This window comes from Ursus americanus, chromosome 10, assembly GCF_024610735.1.
Source record: "Ursus americanus isolate L20-20 chromosome 10, mUrsAme1.1.p, whole genome shotgun sequence".
Taxonomy (NCBI): domain Eukaryota; kingdom Metazoa; phylum Chordata; class Mammalia; order Carnivora; family Ursidae; genus Ursus; species Ursus americanus.
The window spans coordinates 15,760,932-15,775,593 of NC_142136.1; the positions used below are offsets into that span (position 1 = coordinate 15,760,932).

Genomic DNA, 14,662 nt, shown 5'->3' on the forward strand with positions numbered 1-14,662 from the left:
TTTTGTCTTAAGATTTTTCTCCTCCCTTCTTTGTTGCAATTAAGCTTTTCTTTAAGCCTTCCTCAGGGACTGTGTTCTTTCAGTGTGGGCACCATGATCCTGCATTGTCCTTGACAAACTTGTAAAAAGCACTCACGTAGAGTCATAGGCTCTGTGGCCCCGGGCAAATTACTTCACCGTTGTGATCCTTGGTGTCCACTGTTATCATGGGAGCTCTTCCTTTGTCACTGTGGGGATTAGATGTAACGCTGGGCACACCGCACAATAAATGCTCATTATTATATTATGATTATTGTATCTTTATGGAGAGGCGAGTCCTTTCCTTTCCCAGCAAGATTAATATTGGAGGCTTGAGTTCACCGTCATCCATGAAGTCATAAACTGTTACTGAAAGAGGACAATACCCGATCTGACCCTTTTCTTCTACAGAGAAGGTCACTGAGTCCCAGGGACACAAGGGGTCTAGTGATTGGGCCGGGCACAATGGCAGGGCTGTGACCATTGGCCAGTTCTTTCAACAAGCTCTTTCTACCCCATCATACTGTTTCCTTCTGCACAACCAGCCAACCTATCTTTAAGAAACACAACCAGTGAAAGCATTTCAGGTGTCACGAAACTAAAAAAGTCCAAACTTTTTGCCAGTATAGTGCAGTTAAAGCAATTCTCCTATTTCTCCCTCCTTTGCCCTAAAAGTTAATAAAGCAAATAACCCCAGAGACCATTTGTTCCTGTAGCACAAGGGCTTGCAACCTACATGGAATGAATCACAAACCTCTCCCAGAACCAATAAAAAATAAATAAATGAAAAGTCAGGTGTGTTGTCAGAATTCCCTGCTGGGTCCGAACAGAGTGATTAGTGAGTGATTCAGCAAGCAATGGGAGCCCTTCTCTCCTACTCGTGTGTGTACTGGTATTATTAAAAAATATATATTTTTTATTATTTTGTTGCTCAGTGCCATGTGAACCGAAAGGAAAATGAAAAAAAAAGAGCAGTCTGCCCCATATCATGGGTCACTAGACCTAAAGAAAAAAAGCTGGATTGTTTAAGAAAAGGAAAAAACCCCTCATTTTGTGAAGTGATGACTTCATCTCTTCTCATCTCTGATTTGCCCTGTGAAATGGCAAGATAACTTTTTATTATTTCTTCTGTCTTTACATCTTGTTTCAAGTTATCTCCAACATATGCTCCACGGTGAAGATAAAGATCATTTTCTAACCTGGTGGGGGAGGGAAAGAGGGGGAGAGAAAGAGAGAGGGAGAGGGAAGGGCTGGGGAGGGAGAGGGAGAGAGAACGAGAGAGGGGGGAAGACAGTAAGAGAGACAGAGAGAGAAGAAAGTCCACGATAGAGAAGGAGTGGGTACTTAGGTAGCATTTTCAATGAGCCCGGGGCTGGTACTGCTCTAACAGCTTTAGGGCAGAGAGCTGCAGTTTATTTTTACAGTAACACCGTGCTAGAGGAAATACTATTATTTCTTTTAATGGTTGTGGAGGCTACGACCCAAAGAGCTTGCCCAAGGTCTCATGGCCTGTGGGTGGTTAGGGTAGGTGCTGTTCCGAGTAGGTCAGAACTAACATCGAGGCAGTGCTTGCACTTGTCACTCCAGCCAAGGAGACCCGCTTGAGTCTCAGGTAGACGGGCCCGCGCGCGTCCTGGTGCAGTTGACGGGATGAGGCAGGGGAATCACTGGCTGCATCAAGGGCATCAACACTGCACTTCTCTGGCTCCGTTTTTTCACGAGGCTGCGTCAAGCAGACAAGTGCTCTTGGGGACTTGAGGCAGCTGCACTCGTAGTCAAGCTGTGGGTACACACTTCCTCTTTCTGGGCCTTCTGAGTGTTTGGGGTGGAGGCTCTTCTAGAACCTATTGCTGAACTGTCATCTCATTGATTAGGAGAGTGCAGTGGTTTTTCTGTTCTCAGAACATGAGTATGACTGGGGAAGGAATATTTGACATCAGCCATAAAGTTAAAGGTAACTTCCCTCATTTGGTTTTCAGAAAGATGTAACTACTTTCTTATTAGATTTCTTTTTATGCTGAAGAACGTATTAGCTGAATTGGAGGGAAGGGTTTTAGGCAGTACTACTCAGTCCCTTTTTATCATAAATCTACCCTGGATCCTAACTCTCTCTTAACCAGGGAGTGGATATCCGACGCACATTGGACATTTCCACCGAGTGTCTGTTTATGTATATTTGTTATATAGAATTTGGGAAAAGAGAATAAAAATCCTCAACCATCTACCAAGACAAAGATAACTATGGATAATACTTTGTGGTACTTCCTTCCTAGTGTTAATTCTAATATGAATAGTATTGGGGTCAGGCTAAATGCAGTTTTCCCCTTTTACTTTCAATTCAATAGCACATAGCTAGATATCCCCACTATATCCAAGAAAACAACCCTTTTAGTGAATGCACAATATTTCATGTCTTCAGTGTAACCATTCCAACATAGTTGGCTTTGTGGGTTTTTATTCAGTTTTGCATTGCTATAAAATAAATATAGTTCCTATCCCTGATTTGTACCTATTTCTGATTACCAACTTAACATAGATTTCTTTAAATTGACAACTACTTATTCATTTAAGAAGTAAGTAGAACAGGGGAGCCTGGGTGGCTCAGTTGGTTAAGTGGCCAACTCTTGATTTCGGCTCCGGTCATGATCTCAGGGTCCTGGGATTGAGCCCCATATTGGACCCTGTGCTCAGCGAGGAGTCTACTTGAGATATTCTCTCTCTCCTTCTCCCTCTTCCGTTCCCTCTGCTCTTTCTCTCTCAAATAAACGAGTAAATAAAGAAATAAATCTTTTTAAAAAAAGAGGTAGAACAAACTACATTTCTTTTGATAAATACAAGAAGTTCAGACTTTAATAAGGAGAAATAATCCTAAAAGAGAGGGCTAAATGCAGGCAAGAGAAATAGCTCTGATCCTACCATTTCACAGACCTCCTACATTTAAAAGGCAGACATTTACGATGATATTGTATTTTTAAATTTAAAAATTTCTAATTAAAGGAATTGTTTGTTTTCCCTTGCAATGGTAAAGGGGTTTAAAGGCATAAAAAGCAGACGCAGGTTCCAGGACCTCCACCACAACCTGCAAGTGTGACACTGAGGTTATTCATTCCCATCTGTAAAGTTAGATGTTTCGGTTGGTAGGTATCTCAGGGGCATTCTAGCTCCAAAGCCACATGGCTCTATACGGCTCTGGGCCATCTCGGTGGGAACATCCTGGAGCATCTGGCACCATTGGGACAAGCGCATGCGCAGCTGGCAGATTAAAAACAAAGAGCAAGGGGGCGGGGACAGGGGTCTAGGAGTCTGACCCAAGCAGCGGGCAACAGCAGACAGCTGTGTTCGGTCAGCGTCAGAGCGAAGGACCCGGGTGGCAAGGAGGAAGAAAAGCTACGGGGACGCAGATAAGATGCAGCCTATGGAAGCAAGCACATCTGTCCAGTTGGGAGGATGTAGAAAGAACGGACAGGTGTGTGCCCTGTCGCAGAAAGACTTGGCTTCGACTTCTAGCTCCATTCTTAAGAACTTTTCCTCTCAAAATAATGGTAAAGGAAACAAAACTGGGTATAAAAAGGTAGGATTTAAAAAACAACAATAACAACAATTGGAATCCACCAGTGATTTCTGAAGAGCCAGTCAGAGGAACATGGGTCAGAGGCCCCACATCCAGCTTGAAGCTGCAGTGCAAGGAAGCAGGACTTTGCGATGTGGGGGCAGTATTACCAAGCTGTGTGCCTTATCCTGTTAGATGCTTGCGGCCAGCTTGGGTAGATGGCAATGAAAGATTTAGGGATGGACGCAAAGAGGGTCAGCAGTTGTCACTGACTCAGACGGGAAGGCAAACAGCTAGCTCACCTGTTGCCCGGCCACCAGGTAACACTCGCTTCCTATGTCCCTGCAGGTGGTACATGCAGTATTTAATCCTCGCATTCTCTGGGTAGATGCTGGGCTTAGCCCTATTTTATAGAAAATCAACTTAGTGGAGCCGGAGTTTCTATATGGAGAATGGAGCCAGATGCTGACTTTGATCCGTGAGACTCCAACTTCTAGGTTTCTCTCTGTGCTTCTAAGCATTTAAAAAGATTAACAAAAAACATACACACTCAAAAGGCAATGGGAAAGTCCCAGAAGTGCTTGCAGAATTAATCAAAACATTACAATAATTGGAAAAATTTGAGAGCTGCTCCTTGGTGAGGTAAGTCTTTGTTATCTTGGTCAAATAAAACATCCAATGTCAAAGGCCTTGATGTTTTCCTGGAAAATTCTTATTTTAAGTATCTAGGTACGGCTTAAGATAAAAAGACTGAGACAATGTAGACTTGCTTACGATAGAAATAGAAAAAAAAATCAGGATGAGTATCTACTATTTGTTGATAGAGTCAACACCCTAGAAATTAGCATACAGTGCCTTCCCATTTGTATCCTTACGGAGGTAGAGAGACATGCCAGTTGTTTCTGCTGACACACCTGAATTAACCGTAAGACACCTCTGGGTATTTATAAATCAATAAAACCACTGTTTTTTTTTTTTTTAAAGCAAACATGTATCTTGAAAACAGGCTCAGAGATCTAAGGAAGAGAATAGTAATTTGAGGCTACTAAAGACAACGAATGGTGATCTGAAAGAAAAGGCAAGGCGAGATATTCTAGAAACAAATGGGTGATCTATCTAAGCATATTGAGTGTGTTGCTTGTTACACTTTTCAGAAATGTGGCTATCTTTTAAATGCTGCCTATGATCATATTCAATAAGCTTGCACAAACTCCTTTCCTCCAAAGTCTATGAAACTCTGAATTCTGTAGCTAGGACACATTCACCTACCCTACGAACCTCTTGGAGCTATCATTTAGAATTTAGCTAGGCAGAAGATGTACTGAGAGCTTCCTGGTGTGATTATTTTCCATTCTTCCCGATCATTCAGGATTTTAGATCGAGGTCTGAAGTTGCGACGCCACTGGCCTCTCTACTGTTAGCTGTTTAACTTCATCTGTATTTAATTTTTGTTTCTTTCATATTTCTTCTACACATATTCCCAGATGCCTTCGGGAAATGGGCCCATTTTGAATACATCACATAAATAAACTGCAATGGGGCAAGGCCTCTTCATTTTGAAAATGCCACACTGCACAACGGCTGAAAGGAAGGTTCGTTGAGTAATATTAGCTGCATTTCTATGGGAGCCCTATAAGTGCTTTTTTCCCAAAGCACTTAACATAGCAAAATTGCCTCACTCATCATAGCAAAGCAGTCACCTTTAGACTGGTACATGAAGCTGTTTTTCAGGATGGAGTAACACTTCAGATGGGACGGGAAATGAAGAAGAATTCTGCGTCGAGCAGCAATGGTAGGGGAATTTAAGCAGGAAGAATAAAATTACTTATTTGGAATTGGGTCAGAACTCTAAGACTAACAGCTACCCTGATAGCAGACTATGCTGAGAAAGCTACTGGATATTTATTGAATAAACCCATTCGGGCAGAAAGATGTGTCTATTGTATGATTCTATATTGTATACATTTATCCCTTTTTCTTCACATACATTTATTATGTGGAAGTCTTAATATATTTTTAAAAATTGACCCAGAAAATGTGTATTCATTCTTCAAAACTTGCATTAGACTGTACATTTACTGACCTTATTCCATATACATCCATATCAATAAACCCAAATCCAGGTGTTCAAGAAACTAATGCTTTCTAAACCTTATCACAAAATAGTATTTTCTGAACAACCAACCTTTTCCCTCTTCCTCCTAAATTGTTCACTTCTTCATACAAACACCTAGGCTATAAGAAGACTGGGTTTGGGCTTACATTTTTTGGTTTGTTTGTTTATTGAGAAGAGAGGGGTTTTAAAAAATGTTAATTTATTTTTAAAGGTTAACTAATAACATCAGCATAATATAGAAAAGCTAGAGAATTAAAGTAAATAATTAAAAACTAGAATGCTTATAATAGCACCATTGGGATTAGAAATAGTTGGGTCAGAAAAATCCTTTATGGCAGCATAACTCCTGAAAGGTTAAAACACTGAAGAACCGAGAAAGACTCAACAGAACTAAAGACTCTCAACTCTTGACTTTGTTGACTTGTGATGCATTATTTTCTTTACTTGCTCATGCAATCAACCAACAAGCACTGAGTAACTGTGATGTATGAGGTCCCTACCAGCTACCAGACTCATGGAAAGACAAACAAGCAGACTAGCAATTATTATTCAGGGTGATGGGGACTAAGCAGGAACCATGTACCCAGTGCAGTGGAACCTCAAAGAGAAAGCATTTAGATCAGCCTGCGGGTGGTGGTGGTGGTGGGGGGGGGGGGGGGCGGAGGTGGGGGGAAGGGAGCAGAGGGAGCTTTCTGGAGCTGTGCTTTTGAAGCCTGATAGGATTACCAGGAGTTAGCTAAGTAGAGAAGAAAGAGTGGGAGGTGTGAGTGGAATAGAAAATGGAATATCAGATAAGAGAGAACAGCAATGAAAAGGCATGGAGACAAAGAGACAGTGAGAAGCATGATGACCAAGGGGGACCCCAGGAGAATGAGGGGTCAAGTTTCAAAGGGATAGGATGACAGGTCAGAGGCTCAGTGGAAATGTCCATTGAGCAGCTGGATACCCATGCCCTGGCTCAGAGACAGAGTAGGGCTCCAGGGTAGATTTATGATAAAAAGAGAGTGACTACTGCCTGAAAACTTGCCTTCTAACCCAGCTAATATGTTCTTCAGCATTCTTGGGAATAATGTCAAAAAAACAAATTGATAATATAAATCATTTATATTGATGGCATAGGCTTATGCAAATCTAATTGCAAAGTGAACATGGCATGAATTAAGCAGCCTCGGATGGTTCTGGCAGCCTTTTTCTTGTCACTTCACCCCAATGCTACTCTGCTCAGTCACTGACCACTCTGGTCTTCTGGTTTCCCTTCTCTTTTACCCATTTTTGTCACCCCTCACACTCATGCTTTCTGTTTCTTCCTTCCCTTTTGTTACTGTCTTCCCTCCTGCTTATAATACACTAGGAATCCAACTGCTGGGTCCTCCTTTTTGCACCTGTGTCACACAATCCGGCTCAGGGAACGTGTGTTGCCAAGTACTCCATTAATTTCAAACAACTTCTTAAATTTTTACTATGACTATTAGAGCCCTTCTCTCTAGGAATTGCCCCATTTGAGCTCTCACAGTACCTTGATGATCTCTCTCCCTGCCTGTTGCACACGATGGCACGATAATCTGTTTTTCAACCTCTCACTACGGCTAGGCTTTGAGCTCTTTGAGGCTGAGTACTAAGAATTATTTATCTTTCATTTCTTAGTGCCCAGCACAAGCACCTGAGGCATAGCAGATGCATATTCTCAGCCATAAATATGTGCTGAAAGAAAGGATAAGGGGACTCTGGAGGCCTGTGTGTGTGGCAAATGCACAGACCAAGTTTCAATGGAAAAGGTGAAGGGCTACTTCCAACTCCAGGACCTTGGTTAGCGGTAAGGAATAAACTGATGAAATGTGGCATATCGTCATTCATTTATTCCTTAGCATAGGGCTATACACAGAAGTCAGAGATTCCACAAATATGTTAGTGGTGGAAATCTAACTCCTTCCACCTGCTTCACTTTTAACCCACTATCAAATAAACCAGCCAACTACAGAATGCAGTAAAAGCCTTGGTTCTGTCGGACACATTAGGTCCTGTGTCACAAGGAATGGGGAGCAGAGGGAGAGAAATCTATATTCCTTTTTTTTTGCAGATGTTGGAACCAAGGTATGCAGAAGATCAATGACTTATCTCTAGGTCTCTGCCCGGTCTCCTGCCCACCAGACGTCAGTGACTATTGATGGAGGTCCTGGGGACACTGGCCTGTTGCCATGGGAAACAATAGTGGTGGCAGCCACAGACTCAATTTCAAATGACAGTTACACATACACTCTACACCAATGACAGTTCTCGGGTGGTGTCCAAATCAGTGGCCGTGGCTCTTCATCTTCTACCTGTGTCTTCTATTAATATAAAAGCTTACTCCAGATTGCCTGATGCATTTTTAAAAGCTCGCTGCCAGGCTGTAGATTTCGGAGCTGCCTTTCAGCTTCTTCTCGGACAAGGTTCAATACTTCTTAGACTAGAGTGTTCACACAAATAAAGGGAAAAGGAACAAGTAGGGATTCTTCAATAAAAGCCCTGGAACGGTGCTTCTGCACTCCCAAAGGGCAGTATGTGTCTAAGATGTCCCAAGTCAATGCAACTGATATGATTAACCTATTTATTATTTTGACACTGTAGCAAAAACAAGAGGGAAGAGCCATTTCTCTGTTTTTTTGTCTGGCTTGGCTAACCACGTTATTGGGCTAGAAGAGAAAAATTGATCGAAAGCAGAGGCACAGGGTATAAAAAACCTTCTCTGTGATCTTCACATGACTCTTTTTAGTTTCTATTTCTCTTTTCTTTCCTTTTAATGGATTAGTGTTATGCTAGGGGGCAAAGGTCATTTCAGAATAATGAAATGTCAGAGTCAACCGAGGGTGAATTGTGTAGCAGGTGTCAAATAAATGTATGGTATTTTAAATATTCACATCTGCCAATGGAAGCCGTGTTTCCATCCTTTGATCACCTCCTCAGGTTTTTATCTACTGGAGGGGAGAGAAGAGGGCTCCCCAACTCTTCCCCAAGTCTCCTGAAACACTAGGACCCCACTTCTCCTCTCATTCACATATAAGGCTACTTTCTGAGTCTTGGTTTATGTACAATGGCAACGGTAATAACTACCTTGCAGGATACTGAGAAAGTTAAATGGGGCATGAAAGGGCCAAATCCAACGCTTGGCACCTAACTGGCACTCAATGAAACTTACTTCTGTTTCCTTTTTGTAAGTTCTTCTAACGGCCCTATAGCCAGGCAGGGAGCTGGGCAATTTTAATTGCCGATGGCTCGTAGATGAGAAAATGTTTTGTTGGGGCGCCTGGGTGGCTCAGTCGTTAAGCGTCTGCCTTCGGCTCAGGGCGTGATCCCGGCGTTATGGGATCGAGCCTCACATCAGGCTTCTCTGCTAGGAGCCTGCTTCTTCCTCTCCCACTCCCCCTGCTTGTGTTCCCTCTCTCGTTGGCTGTCTCTATCTCTGTCAAATAAATAAATAAAATCTTAAAAAAAAAGAAAATGTTTTGTTATTATCCTCAGTCTCTTCATAATTACTTATCTTTTGCTTTCTCTGTCTTGCATACACATAATTTTATATCTGGGAGGAAACAAAAAATGCTATTAAGTCCTATTTTACATCATTCTAGACAAAAGTTCCTTCTCAAGACCACCTCAACTGGCTCATTAAAAAGCTGCCTTTTCTTCCTCTGAGCATCTTCCAAGTTTACCTCTATACTAGTGATTGCCAACCATGGCTACAACGAGAATTACCTCGGGACGTTGGAAACGCTCCATGCCCAGGCTGAACTAGTGAAGTTGGGACCTTGAGGTTGGAACTCAGGCCTCTGTGAGAACCACTGCCTTCCTCAGTGATGCTCGGGAACTGGTCAAACTCACTCCTGCCTCAGGCCTCTCAATATTCTTTGCTAGTCCAAGACCCACATACTTCCACCAATAATTAAATAAAACAAATATCTGTTGAGCAAATACCATATGCCCAGCCCCGAGCCGAATATACCAGCTGATGAATTCCCTCTCTATTTCAGAGAAAACAGAGGCTATGAAATGCCTCCAAGACTTCTTTATCCCCTCTTCAGGGGAGATTGTTCCTTTATTCTCCCTTTCAGCATTTAAACCTGTCAAAATATCTGCATTTAAAAGTAACTTGAGGGGCGCCTGGGTGGCTCAGTCAGTTATGTGTCTGCCTTCGGCTCAGGTCATGATCCCAGGCCCCATTCGGCTCCCTGCTCTGCGGGGAGTCTGCTTTTCCCTCTCTCACTCCCCTTGCTTGTGTTCCCTCTCTCGCTGTCTCTCTCTGTCAAATAAATAAATAAAATCTTAAAAAAAAAAAGTAACTTGAAAATCTGCCATTATGCCCTATTTTCAGGCAAGATCCTGAAAAAGAATAGCCTAGATCCATGTCTTCATCCCCTCTCAAAATTTCTCAATTCACATTAGTCTGGCTTTGGTCAGAAACAACTGTCACAAAGATACCAATGACCTCTTAATTGCCAGATCCTTGTCCTCTCTGCTATCCTGATTGTCCAGCACTGTCACTGACTTGTCCTTCAAATTCTTGCATGCTTCCTGCCTGGGGCTATCCTTCTCTGTTTCCTCTTGCCAGTCTTGCTAGTTGTCTCATTCTTACTGTCTGTTTATTAGTTGTCAGTGTGCTTACCTCCTAAATATTAGTTCCCCCAGGGTTTAGGCCCAAACCCTCTGTATATGCCTTCTCATTAATTTCATCCACAGCCGTAACTCCATTTCCCTCTTGCCTAATGATTTCCTCATTTCTGTACCTCCTGACCTCCTTGTAAATTCCAAGTCCTTGCTTATAACTAACTAACCAGTGCACGCTTCCTTCCAGATTTCATATCCCTTAAGTGTGACCTGTTCAAATGAGCGTTTACCATCTACTCATCCTGCTAAACCTGTTCTTCCAACAGGCATCCTCTTTCTCAGAGAACGGTACCATACTCTACAGTTCAAACCATTAACTATTCGTTCCTTTTCCTTATTCTCGCATTCAATCTATCACCCAGGTGTTGGTTTCCAATATTATCCCTATTCAGCCACTATTTTGGTTCCAGCCCAAATCATATGGTGTCTGAACAATAATCATAACCCCCCAACTAGTTTCTCTATGTTTAGCGTTTCTTCCCCTCAACCCAATCTCCACTGTTATGACCGAAGGATAGAAAACTCAAACTGTTTAGTTCTGATTTTATTCCTCCTATTTAGTAAAACATTTGCCCTGATGGCACTTCCTCTAGAGGGTCCTACGATGCCTCTCCCTAACTGATCTTCAAAGCACAGCTGAAATATTTCTGAATCCTCAGGCTAAGCTAGCTACCCCTCCTTTGCATTCTGCTTCTGCGTTCCAACATCAACAAATAAAACAACAATAAAGATGGTAGCCGTAGATGCTACTCCTGGAGTACCTATCAGTCCTTTACAGATGTTACTTAATTTCATACCACATATGTAATAGGTTGGTAATGTCCACTTTGTCACTGGGGTTCAGTGAATTTCCAGAAAACAGGGACTCAACTAGATACTTGTATACCCATGTATATAGCTGCATTATTCACAATAACCAAAAGGTGAAACAACCCAAGAGTCCATCAACAGATAAAATGGATAAACAGAATGTGATATATTCACATGATGGAATATTATTCAGCTACAAAAAGGAATGGAATTCTCATCCATGCTACAATATGAATAAACCTCGAAAACATCAAGCTCTGTTAAATAAGTCAGACACAAAAGGACAAATACCGTATAAGTCCACTTAGATGAGGTATTTAGAATAGGCAAATTCATAGAAAGTAGACTGGAGGTTACCAGAGGCTGGGAAAAGTGGGGAGTTATTACACGATGGGCACAGAGTTTCTCTCTGGGCTGATGAAAACGTTCTGGAAACAGTGATAGTGGTTATACAGCATGGTTAATGTACCTAATGGCGCTGAATTTTGGATACTTAAAATGATTGAAATGTTTATTTTTTTAAAAAAGTATAACAAAAAGTTTTTTTTTTTTAAGTGCTGAAGCAAATGGAGCAAATGGAGCCACTATGTAAGTAGCCGAACCTAGAATTTTCTATCTGCAGATTGCAAGTGTGTATATCACCTTGAAAACGACTGGACAACCCAATTGCCATCTCCCACAACTTTCTTCTTAATAGAATGCTTATTTGTTCCAGTAACCAAATCCGTCTCAGCTCCGATAAATTCTGATTAGTCTGAGCCTATCCTGGAAATCCATTGCCTTTGCTGGTTATTGGTTTCGGGATTGTCTTGTGGCTCATTTCTGGCCAATGAGACATGAGGGGAAGTCGGCTAAGGGTTTTATGGGCAAGGTTTCCATTCTGGCCCTTGTTAATGTCTGCATGTGATGCCTGGAGTAGCAATGGCCGTTTTTCAACCATGAGAGGACACCAGGGCAGAACAATGGGAAAAGCCCAAGTCTTTTATGACATCCTGGTGCTTCTGAAATAATCAACCTTGATATTACCCTATTGTCATTCTTCTCGTTTACTCGGTGGATTTATTACTGCAACTGAGAGGCATCCTAAACGACACACTCTGGTTCAACACTGTGTCCCCAGTCCTTTCCATGGTCTTTGGCACCAGGCAGGCAGTCTGTAAATGTTTGCTTAATGAAGCTACTCCCATGCTATGGATAGAAAAGTTGACATTATGTTTAAATCTACAATTACTGATGTGCTTCTTAATCTACCAAAATCCTAATAGAGTCTCCTTTTGGTGTGGATTACATTATTAAAAGTAGCACTTGACAATTCAGTTTTGAATTCTTATCTGCCATTTCATTTTATTCCACCCGAAAGGTGAAACAGTAGCTGTACCAAAAAAACATATTTTTAATAAAACCCAAGAAATAAGTTCTAATCATTTCTGATGCCAACCAAACGTTCGTCTACTCCAGTGGGTTGTTCGGTGGTCAGATAAATGCCATCAGTCCTCGGGGGGGGGGTTCACCTGCAGCAACTATTTTTTGTTGTGGGTCAAGACATGTGCTAGAAAACGAATAGCTACCAAATATAATATACAATTAACTGTCAACAAAATATTTTAAAACCAAATTGAGACTTTGGATAGGATCTCCTACGTTAACTTTGGTGAGTAAATTTTTTAATCTTTTAGTGTTTTGCTATCACGTGCACTCTACAGTTCTGAAAGCATTAACTTTTGCACTCTTTGCAATAACTCGAGAGGATTCTCTGGCTTACGCAAGGTTTATTTTTTGCCTCGTGTTTGTATTTAACACTAAGGAAAGGAGTGTAGTGTTGTGACTATGAGCCCGTTTGGTCTGAAGTCCCACTCCCCCACTCTTCATTGTGTCTCCAGTTAGGCTGTCTTATCTTGCCATGGCCTTAGTTTCTCAAATCGGAAAATGGGCAGTAATAGTCTCTCTCATCAGGGCTGTTGTGGAGCTGAATATAATCATGTATGTGCAGCACGTCCTCGCACAGTTTCTGCCACATTGTAAGCATGCAACAGTGGGCGCTGGTTAGCCTGGGCTCTGGTGACTTCCTTTGCAATTTGAAACTGACAACGGGATTTCAGAGCTCTGTCAGAGGTATACAGAGGCTGATGTTCACAGGGAGAAACCAGTTGGCTGGCCTCCCACCCGACCTTGTCTTGGTCAAGTTGCTCTGTTTGAGGGTCTGTCTGGTCCTGAGCTTGCAGATCCCGAGACTGGTCTACAACACAGGGTTCTTGGTGTTGAGGGAATCAGAGGTGGAGGGAGCTGGTTGTCTGATGGAACACTGGTGGGCATCAGGCTCTAATTATTTCTAAAAGACAGCTGACACTGGGACCAGACAGGGCGCGTCTTTGATCAAGGTGCCTTTGTCCCTAAACAGCACGGACAATCACTGCTAAATTACCAGGTCCCCCTGAGACTCTTGTTTTATCTCAGATCCTTAGCTAGGCAAGCCCTCCTGGACTGGCAGATTTACTGCTCTTTGCAAATGTAAATAACACCGACCAGGGCACAGTCAGTGCCTCCTTCTGTGCGCTTTCTGCCCAGAAACACTTTGTCTCGTAGGTGCCCTTTGCATGTATCTGATCTCCTACATGTGTGTTGGTTTTTGTCATTCAGGCTCCCTACCCTTGATATTCTTGCTCCAAACTCTCTGTAGTCCAGGGTGATCCTGGAGCTGTGAAATCATAAACTAATCTAACTACACCTGAACTGAAAAGAGACCACGACCAGCTAAGGATATACCTGAGCTCTCCGAGTAGCTGTATGTCAAAAGGAACTCTTGAAATGAGCTCTTTTCGCGAGAATGCTTGAGTTCTTTCAGATCACTAAAGAAAGCCTAAAACACTTTCAACTTGCAGACTCAACAGAATCTGTGAAAGAGAAACAGATGAAAGGCAGAGAGCTGTGCTATCTTAGTGCTTTTTAGTATGTGATTGGCACAAAGGAAAAAAGAAATTCAGCTCAATATAAGGAAGAACTTTTTAAACAATTATAGCTCCCCTGACCTGTAATGGATGGCTTCGTGAGTCATCAAGATTTCTGTCACTGGAAGGACTTAAGGAGGAGATGGGAATTAGGTCTGCATGGCCCTCCTAGGCAACCCCCTCCCCCAACCCCAGCCATAAGTCTCTATTTTAAGACCTTTGGGGTTAAATCATATAGAATAGTAGGGGTGGGAGGATGTGGTAATCATGCTGACTTGGGGTTATACTGTTAGGAGGGATGTTCTGGGGAGGAAAGGAGTAGACGGGCCTCTCTGCACATCAGGAATGACACTGACGAAAGTACAGGGACAAAATTAGCAACACACACACCGCCGCCCTGCCTCATCTCCTTGTTTGGTCCCGCTTCTTCCTAAATCCTTGATTTCACTAGATTCCTCCTTGATCAATAAATCTATGCATCCAGGAACAATAATGAAACTCTTTAGTGGGCTTTCAAGGTCCCCTGCAGTCTGCCTTGGCCCGCTTTTCAGAATCAAATGCATACCATGCCAGGACAAGGATCTT

At 42.4% G+C, this 14,662-nt stretch overlaps 1 protein-coding gene across 1 annotated transcript in view; it reads right to left on the reverse strand.

Moving 5' to 3' along the window:
- Positions 1-14,662, reverse strand: part of GPC6 (glypican 6) — a 1,044,505-nt gene that overhangs the window by 117,808 nt on the left and 912,035 nt on the right. The window lies entirely within an intron of this gene.